The sequence below is a fragment of the Macaca fascicularis genome, chromosome 8 (genome assembly GCF_037993035.2).
Source record: "Macaca fascicularis isolate 582-1 chromosome 8, T2T-MFA8v1.1".
Classification (NCBI taxonomy): Eukaryota; Metazoa; Chordata; class Mammalia; order Primates; family Cercopithecidae; genus Macaca; species Macaca fascicularis.
The window spans coordinates 48643090-48655330 of NC_088382.1; positions in this window are offsets into that span (position 1 = coordinate 48643090).

A 12241-nucleotide genomic window follows, 5' to 3' on the forward strand; every position below is an offset into this window, starting at 1 on the left:
GATTTCACAAAACACAAAGAAGTTTCTCAGAAAGCTTCTTTCTCTTTGTTATCGGAGGATATTTCCTTTGGCCCTATAGTCTTCAAAGGGATCCGAAATATCTGTTCTCAGATTCTACAGAAATAAGGCTAGCAAAGAGATCCACGAAATACAGATGTAACTCTGTGAGATGAATGAACAGAACACTAAGCAGTTTCTCAGAAAGCTTCTTTCCAGATTTCATCTGAGGATATTTCCTTTTTCACCATAGCCCTTTATGGGCTTCCAAATATCACTTTTCCAATTCCACAAGAACTGTCTTAGCGAAAGGCTTCTTGAGGGGAAAGCTGTAACTCTGTGAGATGATTTCACAGAACACAAAGAAGTTTCTCAGAAAGCTTCTTTCTCTTTGTTATCGGAGAATATTTCCTTTGGCCCTATAGTCTTCAAAGGGATCCGAAATATCTGTTCTCAGATTCCACAGAAATAATCCTAGCAAAGAGATCCACGAAATACAGATGTAACTCTGTGAGTGGAAGTCACACATCACAGAGCAGATTCTCAGAAATCTTCTTTCCAGATTTCATCTGAGGATATTTCCTTTTTCACCATAGCCCTCTATGGGCTTCCAAATATCACTTTGCCAATTCCACAAGAACTATCTTAGCGAAAGGATTCTTGAGGAGAAAGCTGTAACTCTGTGAGATGATTTCACAGAACACATAGGAGTTTCTCAGAATGCTTCTTTCTCTTTGTTATCGGAGGATATTTCCTTTGGCCCTATAGTCTTCAAAGGGATCCGAAATATCTGTTCTCAGATTCCACAGAAATAAGGCTAGCAAAGAGATCCACGAAATACAGATGTAACCCACTGAGATGAATGAACAGAACCCTAAGCAGTTTCTCTGAAAGCTTCTTTCCAGATTTCATCTGAGGATATTTCCTTTATCACCGTAGACCTCTATGTGCTTCCAAATATCACTTTGCCAATTCCACAAGAACTGTCTTAGCGAAAGGCTTCTTGAGGGGAAAGCTGTAACTCTGTGAGATGATTTCACAGAACACCAGAAGTTTCTCAGAAAGCTTCTTTCTCTTTGTTATCGGAGGATATTTCCTTTGGCCCTATAGTCTTCAATGGGATCCGAAATATCTGTTCTCAGATTCCACAGAAATAAGCCTAGCAAAGAGATCCACGAAATACAGATGTAACTCTGTGAGTGGAAGTCACACATCACAGAGCAGTTTCTCAGAAATCTTCTTTCCAGATTTCATCTGAGGATATTTCCTTTTTCACCATAGCCCTCTATGGGCTTCCAAATATCACTTTGCCAATTCCACAAGAACTGTCTTAGCGAAAGGCTTCTTGAGGAGAAAGCTGTAACTCTGTGAGATGATTTCACAGAACACATAGGAGTTTCTCAGAAAGCTTCTTTCTCTTTGTTATCGGAGGATATTTCCTTTGGCCCTATAGTCTTCAAAGGGATCCGAAATATCTGTTCTCAGATTCTCAGAAATAAGACTAGCAAAGAGATCCACGACATACAGATGTTACTCTGTGAGTGGAAGTCACACATCACAGAGCGGTTTCTCAGAAAGCTTCTTTCCAGATTTCATCTGAGGATATTTCCTTTTTCACCATAGCCCTCTATGGGCTTCCAAATATCACTTTGCCAATTCCACAAGAACTGTCTTAGCAAAGGCTTCAGAGGGGAAAGCTGTAACTCTGTGAGATGATTTCGCAGAACACAAAGAAGTTTCTCAGAAAGCTTCTTTCTCTTTGTTATCGGAGGTTATTTCCTTTGGCCCTATTGTCTTCAAAGGGATCCGAAATATCTGTTCTCAGATTCCACAGAAATAAGGCTAGCAAAGAGATCCACGATATACAGATGTAACTCTGTGAGTGGAAGTCACACGTCACAGAGCAGTTTCTCAGAAAATTTCTTTCCAGATTTCATCTGAGGATATTTCCTTTTTAACCATAGCCCTCTAAGGGCTTCCAAATATCACTTTGCCAATTCCACAAGAACTGTCTTAGCGAAAGGCTTCTTGAGGGGAAAGCTGTAACTCTGTGAGATGATTTCACAGAACACAAAGAAGTTTCTCAGAAAGCTTCTTTCTCTTTGTTATCGGAGGATATTTCCTTTGGCCCTATAGTCTTCAAAGGGATCCGAAATATCTGTTCTCAGATTCCACAGAAATCAGGCTAGCAAGGAGATCCACGAAATACAGATGTAACTCTGTGAGATGAATGAACAGAACACTAAGAAATTTCTCAGAAACCTTCTTTCCAGATTTCATCTGAGGATATTTCCTTTTTCACCATAACCCTCTATGGGCTCCCAAATATCACTTTGGCAATCCACAAGAACTGTCTTAGCGAAAGGCTTCTTGAGGGGAAAGCTGTAACTCTGTGAGATGATTTCACAGAACACAAAGAAGTTTCTCAGACAGCTTCTTTCTCTTTGTTATCGGAGGATATTTCCTTTGGCCCTATAGTCTTCAAAGGGAACCGAAATATCTGTTCTCAGATTCCACAGAAATAAGGCTAGCAAAGAGATCCACGAAATACAGATGTAACTCTGTGAGTGGAAGTCACACATCACAGAGCAGTTTCTCAGAAAGCTTCTTTCCAGATGTCATCTGAGGATATTTCCTTTTTCACCATAGCCCTCTATGGGCTTCCAAATATCACTTTGCCAATTCCACAAGAACTGTCTTAGCGAAAGGCTTCTTGAGGAGACTGCTGTAACTCTGTGAGATGATTTCACAGAACACAAAGAGGTTTCTCAGAAAGCTTCTTTCTCTTTGTTATCGGAGGATATTTCCTTTGTCCCTATAGTCTTCAAAGGGATCTGAAATATTTGTTCTCATTTTCCACAGAAATAAGGCTAGCAAAGAGATCCACGAAGTACAGATGTAACTCTGCGAGTGGAAGTCACACATCACAGAGCAGATTCTCAGAAAGCTTCTTTCCAAATTTCATCTGAGGATATTTACTTTTTCATCATAGCCCTCTAAGGGCTTCCAAATATCACTTTGCCAATTCCACAAGAACTGTCTTGAGGAAAGGCTTCTTCAGGGGAAAGCTGTAATTCTGTGAGATGATTTCACAAAACACAAAGAAGTTTCTCAGAAAGCTTCTTTCTCTTTGTTATCGGAGGATATTTCCTTTGTCCCTATAGTCTTCAAAGGGATCCGAAATATCTGTTCTCAGATTCTACAGAAATAAGGCTAGCAAAGAGATCCACGAAATACAGATGTAACTCTGTGAGTTGAATGAACAGAACACTAAGCAGTTTCTCAGAAAGCTTCTTTCCAGATTTCATCTGAGGATATTTCCTTTTTCACCATAGCCCTTTATGGGCTTCCAAATATCACTTTTCCAATTCCACAAGAACTGTCTTAGCGAAAGGCTTCTTGAGGGGAAAGCTGTAACTCTGTGAGATGATTTCACAGAACACAAAGAAGTTTCTCAGAAAGCTTCTTTCTCTTTGTTATCGGAGGATATTTCCTTTGGCCCTATAGTCTTCAAAGGGATCCGAAATATCTGTTCTCAGATTCCACAGAAATAAGGCTAGCAAAGAGATCCACGAAATACAGATGTCACTCTGTGAGTGGAAGTCACACATCACAGAGCAGATTCTCAGAAATCTTCTTTCCAGATTTCATCTGAGGATATTTCCTTTTTCACCATAGCCCTCTATGGGCTTCCAAATATCACTTTGCCAATTCCACAAGAACTGTCTTAGCGAAAGGATTCTTGAGGAGAAAGCTGTAACTCTGTGAGATGATTTCACAGAACACATAGGAGTTTCTCAGAATGCTTCTTTCTCTTTGTTATCGGAGGATATTTCCTTTGGCCCTATTGTCTTCAAAGGGATCCGAAATATCTGTTCTCAGATTCCACAGAAATAAGACTAGCAAAGAGATCCACGAAATACAGATGTAACTCTGTGAGTGGAAGTCACACGTCACAGAGCAGTTTCTCAGAAAGCTTCTTTCCAGATTTCATCTGAGGATATTTCCTTTTTCACCATAGCCCTCTAAGGGCTTCCAAATATCACTTTGCCAATTCCACAAGAACTGTCTTAGCGAAAGGATTCTTGAGGGGAAAGCTGTAACTCTGTGAGATGATTTCACAGAACACAAAGAAGTTTCTCAGAAAGCTTCTTTCTCTTTGTTATCGGAGGATATTTCCTTTGGCCCTATAGTCTTCAAAGGGATCCAAAATATCTGTTCTCAGATTCAGCAGAAATAAGGCTAGCAAAGAGATCCACGAAATACAGATGTAACTCTGTGAGATGAAGGAACAGAACACTGAGCAGTTTCTCAGAAAGCTTCTTTCCAGATTTCATCTGAGGATATTTCCTTTTTCACCATAGACCTCTATGGGCTTCCAAATATCACTTTGCCAATTCCACAAGAACTGTCTTATCGAAAGGCTTCTTGAGGGGAAAGCTGTAACTCTGTGAGATGATTTCGCAGAACACAAAGAAGTTTCTCAGAAAGCTTCTTTCTCTTTGTTATCGGAGGATATTTCCTTTGGCACTATAGTCTTCAAAGGGATCCGAAATATCTGTTCTCAGATTCCACAGAAATCAGGCTAGCAAGGAGATCCAGGAAATACAGATGTAACTCTGTGAGATGAATGAACAGAACACTAAGCAGTTTCTCAGAAACCATCTTTCCCGATTTCATCTGAGGATATTTCAGTTTTCACCATAACCCTCTATGGGATTCCAAATATCACTTTGGCAATCCACAAGAACTGTCTTAGCGAAAGGTTTCTTGAGGGGAAAGCTGTAACTCTGTGAGATGATTTCACAGAACACAAAGAAGTTTCTCAGACAGCTTCTTTCTCTTTGTTATCGGAGGATATTTCCTTTGGCCCTATAGTCTTCAAAGGGATCCGAAATATCTGTTCTCAGATTCCACAGAAAGAAGGCTAGCAAAGAGATCCACGAAGTACAGATGTAACTCTGCGAGTGGAAGTCACACATCACAGAGCAGTTTCTCAGAAAGCTTCTTTCCAAATTTCATCTGAGGATATTTCCTTTTTCACCATAGCCCTCTAAGGGCTTCCAAATATCACTTTGCCAATTCCACAAGAACTGTCTTGACGAAAGGCTTCTTCAGGGGAAAGCTGTAATTCTGTGAGATGATTTCACAAAACACAAAGAAGTTTCTCAGAAAGCTTCTTTCTCTTTGTTATCGGAGGATATTTCCTTTGGCCCTATAGTCTTCAAAGGGATCCGAAATATCTGTTCTCAGATTCCACAGAAATAAGGCTAGCAGAGAGATCCACGAAATACAGATGTAACTCTGTGAGAGGAAGTCTCAAATCACAGAGCAGTTTCTCAGAAATCTTCTTTCCAGATTTCATCTGAGGATATTTCCTTTTTCACCATAGCCCTCTATGGGCTTCCAAATATCACTTTGCCAATTCCACAAGAACTGTCTTAGCGAAAGGCTTCTTGAGGAGAAAGCTGTAACTCTGTGAGATGATTTCACAGAACACATAGGAGTTTCTCAGAAAGCTTCTTTCTCTTTGTTATCGGATTATATTTCCTTTGGCCCTATAGTCTTCAAAGGGTTCCGAAATATCTGTTCTCAGATTCCACAGAAATAAGGCTAGCAAAGAGATCCACGAAATACAGATGTAACCCAGTGAGATGAATGAACAGAACACTAAGCAGTTTCTCAGAAAGCTTCTTTCCAGATTTCATCTGAGGATATTTCCTTTATCACCATAGACCTCTACGTGCTTCCAAATATCACTTTGCCAATTCCACAAGAACTGTCTTAGCGAAAGGCTTCTTGAGGGGAAAGCTGTAACTCTGTGAGATGATTTCACAGAACACAAAGAAGTTTCTCAGAAAGCTTCTTTCTCTTTGTTATCGGAGGATATTTCCTTTGGCCCTATAGTCTTCAAAGGGATCCGAAATATCTGTTCTCAGATTCCACAGAAATAAGCCTAGCAAAGAGATCCACGAAATACAGATGTAACTCTGTGAGTGGAAGTCACACATCACAGAGCAGTTTCTCAGTAATCTTCTTTCCAGATTTCATCTGAGGATATTTCCTTTTTCACCATAGCCCTCTATGGGCTTCCAAATATCACTTTGCCAATTCCACAAGAACTGTCTTAGCGAAAGGATTCTTGAGGAGAAAGCTGTAACTCTGTGAGATGATTTCACGGAACACACAGGAGTTTCTCAGAATGCTTCTTTCTCTTTGTTATCGGAGGATATTTCCTTTGGCCCTATAGTCTTCAAAGGGATCCGAAATATCTGTTCTCAAATTCCACAGAAATAAGGCTAGCAAAGAGATCCACGAAATACAGATGTAACCCACTGAGATGAATGAACAGAACCCTAAGCAGTTTCTCTGAAAGCTTCTTTCCAGATTTCATCTGAGGATATTTCCTATATCACCGTAGACCTCTATGTGCTTCCAAATATCACTTTGCCAATTCCACAAGAACTGTCTTAGCGAAAGGCTTCTTGAGGGGAAAGCTGTAACTCTGTGAGATGATTTCACAGAACACCAGAAGTTTCTCAGAAAGCTTCTTTCTCTTTGTTATCGGAGGATATTTCCTTTGGCCCTATAGTCTTCAAAGGGATCCGAAATATCTGTTCTCAGATTCCACAGAAATAAGCCTAGCAAAGAGATTCACGAAATACAGATGTAACTCTGTGAGTGGAAGTCACACATCACAGAGCAGTTTCTCAGAAATCTTCTTTCCAGATTTCATCTGAGGATATTTCCTTTTTCACCATAGCCCTCTATGGGCTTCCAAATATCACTTTGCCAATTCCACAAGAACTGTCTTAGCGAAAGGCTTCTTGAGGAGAAAGCTGTAACTGTGTGAGATGATTTCACAGAACACATAGGAGTTTCTCAGAAAGCTTCTTTCTCTTTGTTATCGGAGGATATTTCCTTTGGCCCTATTGTCTTCAAAGGGATCCGAAATATCTGTTCTCAGATTCCACAGAAATAAGGCTAGCAAAGAGATCCACGAAATACATATGTAACTCTGTGAGTGGAAGTGACACGTCACAGAGCAGTTTCTCAGAAAGCTTCTTTCCAGATTTCATCTGAGGATATTTCCTTTTTCACCATAGCCCTCTAAGGGCTTCCAAATATCACTTTGCCAATTCCACAAGAACTGTCTTAGCGAAAGGATTCTTGAGGGGAAAGCTGTAACTCTGTGAGATGATTTCACAGAACACAAAGAAGTTTCTCAGAAAGCTTCTTTCTCTTTGTTATCGGAGGATATTTCCTTTGGCCCTATAGTCTTCAAAGGGATCCGAAATATCTGTTCTCAGATTCAGCAGAAATAAGGCTAGCAAAGAGATCCACGAAATACAGATGTAACTCTGTGAGATGAAGGAACAGAACACTGAGCAGTTTCTCAGAAAGCTTCTTTCCAGATTTCATCTGAGGATATTTCCTTTTTCACCATAGACCTCTATGGGCTTCCAAATATCACTTTGCCAATTCCACAAGAACTGTCTTATCGAAAGGCTTCTTGAGGGGAAAGCTGTAACTCTGTGAGATGATTTCGCAGAACACAAAGAAGTTTCTCAGAAAGCTTCTTTCTCGTTGTTATCGGAGGATAGTTCCTTTGGCACTATAGTCTTCAAAGGGATCCGAAATATCTGTTCTCAGATTCCACAGAAATAAGGCTAGCAAAGAGATCCACGAAATACAGATGTAACTCTGTGAGTGGAAGTCACACATCACAGAGCAGTTTCTCAGAAAGCTTCTTTCCAGATTTCATCTGAGGATATTTCCCTTTTCACCATAGCCCTCTATGGGCTTCCAAATATCACTTTGCCAATTCCACAAGAACTGTCTTGACGAAAGGCTTCTTGAGGGGAAAGCTGTAATTCTGTGAGATGATATCACAAAACACAAAGAAGTTTCTCAGAAAGCTTCTTTCTCTTTGTTATCGGAGGATATTTCCTTTGGCCCTATAGTCTTCAAAGGGATCCGAAATATCTGTTCTCAGATTCCACAGAAATAAGGTTAGCAAAGAGATCCACGAAATACAGATGTAACTCTGTGAGTTGAATGAACAGAACACTAAGCAGTTTCTCAGAAAGCTTCTTTCCAGATTTCATCTGTGGATATTTCCTTTTTCACCATAGCCCTTTATGGGCTTCCAAATATCACTTTGCCAATTCCACAAGAACTGTCTTAGCGAAAGGCTTCTTGAGGGGAAAGCTGTAACTCTGTGAGATGATTTCACAGAACACAAAGAAGTTTCTCAGAAAGCTTCTTTCTCTTTGTTATCGGAGGATATTTCCTTTGGCCCTAGAGTCTTCAAAGGGATCCGAAAAATCTGTTCTCAGATTCCACATAAATAAGGCTAGCAAAGAGTTCCACGAAATACAGATGTAACTCTGTGAGTGGAAGTCACACATCACAGAGCAGTTTCTCAGAAAGCCTCTTTCCAGATTTCATCTGAGGATATTTCCTTTTTCACCATAGCCCTCTATGGGCTTCCAAATATCACTTTGCCAATTCCACAAGAACTGTCTTAGCGAAAGGCTTCTTGAGGTGAAAGCTGTAACTCTGTGAGATGATTTCACGGAACACATAGGAGTTTCTCAGAAAGCTTCTTTCTCTTTGTTATCGGATTATATTTCCTTTGGCCCTATAATCTTCAAAGGGATCCGAAATATCTGTTCTCAGATTCCACAGAAATCAGGCTAGCAAAGAGATCCACGAAATACAGATGTAACCCAGTGAGATGAATGAAAAGAACACTAAGCAGTTTCTCAGAAAGCTTCTTTCCAGATTTCATCTGAGGATATTTCCTTTATCACCATAGACCTCTATGTGCTTCCAAATATCACTTTGCCAATTCCACAAGAACTGTCTTAGCGAAAGGCTTCTTGAGGGGAAAGCTGTAACTCTGTGAGATGATTTCACAGAACACAAAGAAGTTTCTCAGAAAGCTTCTTTCTCTTTGTTGTCGGAGTATATTTCCTTTGGCCCTATATTCTTCAAAGGGATCCGAAATATCTGTTCTAAGATTCCACAGAAATAAGGCTAGCAAAGAGATCCACGAAATACAGATGTAACCCTGTGAGTGGAAGTCACACATCACAGAGCAGTTTCTCAGAAAGCCTCTTTCCATATTTCATCTGAGGATATATCCTTTTTCACCATAGCCCTCTATGGGCTTCCAAATATCACTTTGGCAATTCCACAAGAAATGTCTTAGCGAAAGGATTCTTGAGGGGAAAGCTGTAACTCTGTGAGATGATTTCACAGAACACAAAGAAGTTTCTCAGAAAGCTTCTTTCTCTTTGTTATCGGAGGATATTTCCTTTGGCCCTATAGTCTTCAAAGGGATCCGAAATATCTGTTCTTAGATTCAGCAGAAATAAGGCTAGCAAAGAGATCCACGAAATACAGATGTAACACTGTGAGATGAAGGAACAAAACACTGAGCAGTTTCTCAGAAAGCTTCTTTCCAGATTTCATCTGAGGATATTTCCTTTTTCACCATAGACCTCTATGGGCTTTCAAATATCATTTTGCCAATTCCACAAGAACTGTCTTAGCGAAAGGCTTCTTTAGGGGAAAGCTCTAACTCTGTGAGATGATTTCACAGAACACAAAGAAGTTTCTCAGAAAGCTTCTTTGTCTTTGTTACAGGAGGATATTTCCTTTGGCCCTAGCGTCTTCAAAGGGATCCGAAATATCTGTTCTCAGATTCCACAGAAATAAGGCTAGCAAAGAGATCCACGAAATACAGATGTAACTCTGTGAGTGGAAGTCACACATCACAGAGCAGTTTCTCAGAAAGCTTCCTTTCAGATTTCATCTGAGGATATTTCCTTTTTCACCATAGCCCTCTATGGGCTTCCAAATATCACTTTGCCAATTCCACAAGAACTGTTTTAGCGAAAGGCTTCTTGAGGGGAAAGCTGTAACTCTGTGAGATGATTTCACAGAACACATAGGAGTTTCTCAGAAAGTTTCTTTCTCTTTGTTATCGGAAGATATTTCCTTTGGCCCTATAGTCTTCAAAGGGATCCGAAATATCTGTTCTCAGATTCCACAGAAATAAGGCTAGCAAAGAGATCCACGAAATACAGATGTAACTCTGTGAGTGGAAGTCACACGTCACAGAGCAGTTTCTCAGAAAGCTTCTTTCCAGATTTCATCTGAGGATATTTCCTTTTTCACCATACCCCTCTAAGGACTTCCAAATATCACTTTGCCAATTCCACAAGAACTGTCTTAGCGAAAGGCTTCTTGAGGGGAAAGCTGTAACTCTGTGAGATGATTTCACAGAACACAAAGAAGTTTCTCAGAAAGCTTCTTTCTCTTTGTTATCGGAGGATATTTCCTTTGGCCCTATAGTCTTCAAAGGGATCCGAAATATCTGTTCTCAGATTCCACAGAAATCAGGCTAGCAAGGAGATCCAGGAAATACAGATGTAACTCTGTGAGATGAATGAACAGAACACTAAGCAGTTTCTCAGAAACCATCTTTCCAGATTTCATCTGAGGATATTTCAGTTTTCACCATAACCCACTATGGGATTCCAAATATCACTTTGGCAATCCACAAGAACTGTCTTAGCGAAAGGTTTCTTGAGGGGAAAGCTGTAACTCTGTGAGATGATTTCACAGAACACAAAGAAGTTTCTCAGACAGCTTCTTTCTCTTTGTTATCGGAGGATATTTCCTTTGGCTCTATAGTCTTCAAAGGGATCCGAAATATCTGTTCTCAGATTCCACAGAAATAAGGCTAGCAAAGAGATCCACGAAATACAGATGTAACTCTGTGAGTGGAAGTCACACCTCACAGAGCAGTTTCTCAGAAAGCTTCTTTCCAGATTTCATCTGAGGATATTTCCTTTATCACCGTAGACCTCTATGTGCTTCCAAATATCACTTTGCCAATTCCACAAGAACTGTCTTAGCGAAAGGCTTCTTGAGGGGAAAGCTGTAACTCTGTGAGATGTTTTCACAGAACACCAGAAGTTTCTCAGAAAGCTTCTTTCTCTTTGTTATCGGAGGATATTTCCTTTGGCCCTATAGTCTTCAAAGGGATCCGAAATATCTGTTCTCAGATTCCACAGAAATAAGCCTAGCAAAGAGATCCACGAAATACAGATGTAACTCTGTGAGTGGAAGTCACACATCACAGAGCAGTTTCTCAGAAATCTTCTTTCCAGATTTCATCTGAGGATATTTCCTTTTTCACCATAGCCCTCTATGGGCTTCCAAATATCACTTTGCCAATTCCACAAGAACTGTCTTAGCGAAAGGCTTCTTGAGGAGAAAGCTGTAACTCTGTGAGATGATTTCACAGAACACATAGGAGTTTCTCAGAAAGCTTCTTTCTCTTTGTTATCAGAGGATATTTCCTTTGGCCCTATAGTCTTCAAAGGGATCCGAAATATCTGTTCTCAGATTCTCAGAAATAAGACTAGCAAAGAGATCCACGAAATACAGATGTTACTCTGTGAGTGGAAGTCACACATCACAGAGCGGTTTCTCAGAAAGCTTCTTTCCAGATTTCATCTGAGGATATTTCCTTTTTCACCATACCCCTCTATGGGCTTCCAAATATCACTTTGCCAATTCCACAAGAACTGTCTTAGCAAAGGCTACTTGAGGGGAAAGCTGTAACTCTGTGAGATGATTTCGCAGAACACAAAGAAGTTTCTCAGAAAGCTTCTTTCTCTTTGTTATCAGAGGATATTTCCTTTGGCCCTATTGTCTTCAAAGGGATCCGAAATATCTGTTCTCAGATTCCACAGAAATAAGGTTAGCTAAGAGATCCACGAAATACAGATGTAACTCTGTGAGTGGAAGTCACACGTCACAGAGCAGTTTCTCAGAAAGCTTCTTTCCAGATTTCATCTGAGGATATTTCCTTTTTCACCATAGTCCTCTAAGGGCTTCCAAATATCACTTTGCCTATTCCACAAGAACTGTCTTAGCGAAAGGATTCTTGAGGGGAAAGCTGTAACTCTGTGAGATGATTTCACAGAACACAAAGAAGTTTCTCAGAAAGCTTCTTTCTCTTTGTTATCGGAGGATATTTCCTTTGGCCCTATAGTCTTCAAAGGGATCCGAAATATCTGTTCTCAGATTCCACAGAAAGAAGGCTAGCAAAGAGATCCACGAAGTACAGATGTAACTCTGCGAGTGGAAGTCACACATCACAGAGCAGTTTCTCAGAAAGTTTCTTTCCAAATTTCATCTGAGGATATTTCCTTTTTCACCA